Source organism: Pongo pygmaeus, chromosome 5, assembly GCF_028885625.2.
Source record: "Pongo pygmaeus isolate AG05252 chromosome 5, NHGRI_mPonPyg2-v2.0_pri, whole genome shotgun sequence".
Taxonomy (NCBI): Eukaryota; Metazoa; Chordata; class Mammalia; order Primates; family Hominidae; genus Pongo; species Pongo pygmaeus.
In genome coordinates this window covers 120665617-120668186 of record NC_072378.2, presented here as the reverse complement: position 1 = coordinate 120668186, position 2570 = coordinate 120665617, and the positions used below count along the sequence as shown (strand labels likewise).

General features: G+C 32.4%; 1 non-coding gene across 1 annotated transcript; it reads left to right on the top strand.

The window, feature by feature from the left end:
- The first annotated feature begins 2217 nt into the window (after window positions 1-2217).
- LOC129039668 (U6 spliceosomal RNA) lies at window positions 2218-2324 on the top strand. The gene has a single exon (XR_008503391.1). It is a non-coding gene; the product is annotated as a U6 spliceosomal RNA (small nuclear RNA).
- The last annotated feature ends 246 nt before the right edge of the window (window positions 2325-2570 follow it).

The following is a 2570-nucleotide window of genomic DNA, read 5'->3' as shown; positions in this document are numbered from 1 at the left end:
CCTTCTCTTTACACTATGTGATTTTTCCCCAATAAAACCTGTTTACACAATACATATTGTGAATTGAAAAACCCGTGTGGGTTTATTATGCCAAATCAAGATATTCAGTCCCTTTAGTTTTCGTCCATAAATCATAATTTAGTTAATAAGTATACAATTGATATATGAACCTATAGAATTACATATGCATGTTATATTTTAAGAAAAATACTGTCATATTATTATATCTGTATCTTCAAACAAATGCTCACTTTTAGAGATCAGGTTAGGAATTTATTCAGCTTATATGGAAAACTTCTAAAAACTTGTTGAAAGAAATGCCTACTGTATTGTTTTATGAACCACAGAACTCTAGTACCATTACTTCATAGTTGCACTTTCTTTTGTAATGGTACTACCATATTTAATCATCCAGATTATAAGTCAGCCATTAATTTTGATAAAAAATCAAATTTCCTACAAGATGAAGAATATGTCCTCACCAAGAGTATACTTAAGAAAATGTTACAGGCCTACGGCATTTCCCAAAGTAGACCAATACCAATACCCTGTGGTAATTTTATGAATATTCTCTTTATCAACTATGTAAATGCAATAACAGATTCTTCCTCATTATTGCTAATCAGAATTTCTCCTGTTACTGCTTTAGGAGTTGCTTTCATGACAGAACCAGAAAACTACCTATCATCTCTGCAATAAAAAATGTAGTCCTCACCTTTCATTCATTTCAGTCCCCTGCCAAAAGCTGTGGAAGCAACCTTGCTACAGAGCCAGAGTCTGAACTTCTCTTCCCTACTTTCCCTTATTCCTGTCAGCATTAGAAGGTTAGCCAGGCTACATTTGCCTATGTAAGACTGAGCCCCTACAAGGTCGCAGTTGAACATTTTTCCCTCAGATCTTTATGTGAATCTCTAGATGTACAAACTTTCAAGGGACAGACCATTTACTTAATTCTGCACACTAGGTATATTTAAATCTTATATCCAATCCAACGGTAAATCTTAAATTTATAGGATTTATGATAAACTTCCTAAAATTATAGGAATCTCCTTGCAAGGCAATGTTCTAAGTGTTTTAATCCTATTACCATATTTAATAGTCAAAACAATGCTTTATAGAAATATCAAAATACTCAGATGAGAAAACTAAAAACCAGAGAGTTGAACTTACAGCTAGTTAAATGGCAGAGACACAATTTAAAATCCAGTATTCAAGCTCTAGAATATATACTTGTAATCACTACACTATGCTAACTTACAATACATATAAATTGTTATTATAACAAAAAATATAATGAACAATGTAGTAGCCATTTTGATGCCCCCAAAATAATTCCACCTGTATATCTTCCAGGAATAAGGGTAGGATTGCATTTTCTGGCTCCTTTGTAAGTATGTGCTGGTTCCATGTAATTCTGGTAAATAAATTCTGTATATTGTTTCCAATAATATGTAATTGCCTGTGTGAGACTGACATAGAGAGGGATATAGTTTACATGGCGGATTCTCCATCTGTTTGGGTTCCTTACCAACTACAATGAGTAGAGGTATCTGTCTGTGAAGGAAATATACTTGAACAAAAATCAAAATTATATTGCTTTGAGGCACATAAATTCGAGAACCGCTTACTAAAAACAAACAGTAAAATTAAAACACATTACACATTTCTAATACAAGTATAGCAAAAAGTTGTAAACAAAAATGCTAAGAAAAAAATGTTAATAATTCTACAAAATTTCACCAGCATAAAATAAAACACAAATATTTTTATAATATATCATTTTATATTTATTTCATAATTTCATGTGTCTCAGTACCATTTGTTAACATCATTTGCTGACAAGTAATTTCTTGCTCTCTTTGCCATTATTAAGTAAAAATTAAAGTGCATAATGACAAAAGACTAGCAAAACAAAATAGACATGCAGTTTACTACCAGCGGCCTAGCTCATTTAAAACAACAAAATTTTTATCCCAAAATAACTTAATCCATCAAGTAGATATTAGCCACTTAATATATGCCTATTTCTACTGGTCTGGTAATTAGGACAGATATTTTAAATTATTTTTTAAAGTAGCCAGATAATTTTAAGATGCTTCAGATTATATTTTATATATGAGCTTTAGATAGGACACCTCTAAGATTGGAATAACAGTTTCTTGAGCCAACAAATGTATCACTACTAATCAATATGTCCTTATCTTTTGAAATCTTCTAGTGCCCACTTTGGCAGCACATACACTAAAATTAGAAAGATGCAGAGAAGATTAGCATGCCCCCTGCACAAGGATGACATGCAAATTCATGAAGTGTTCCATATTTTTACAAACTCCTGGACACACACACCCTCCCAAGACTGAACCAAGAAGAAATTTAATCTCTAAATAGACCAATAATAGCTCCGAAATTGAGCCAGTAATAAATACCCTACCAACCAAAAAAAGCCTAAGACCAGATGGATTCACAGCCAAATTCTACCAGATGTACACAAAAGAGCTTGTACCATTGCTACTAAAATTATTCCAAAAAATTGAGGAGGAGGGTCTTCTCCCCAACTCATTCTATGAGGC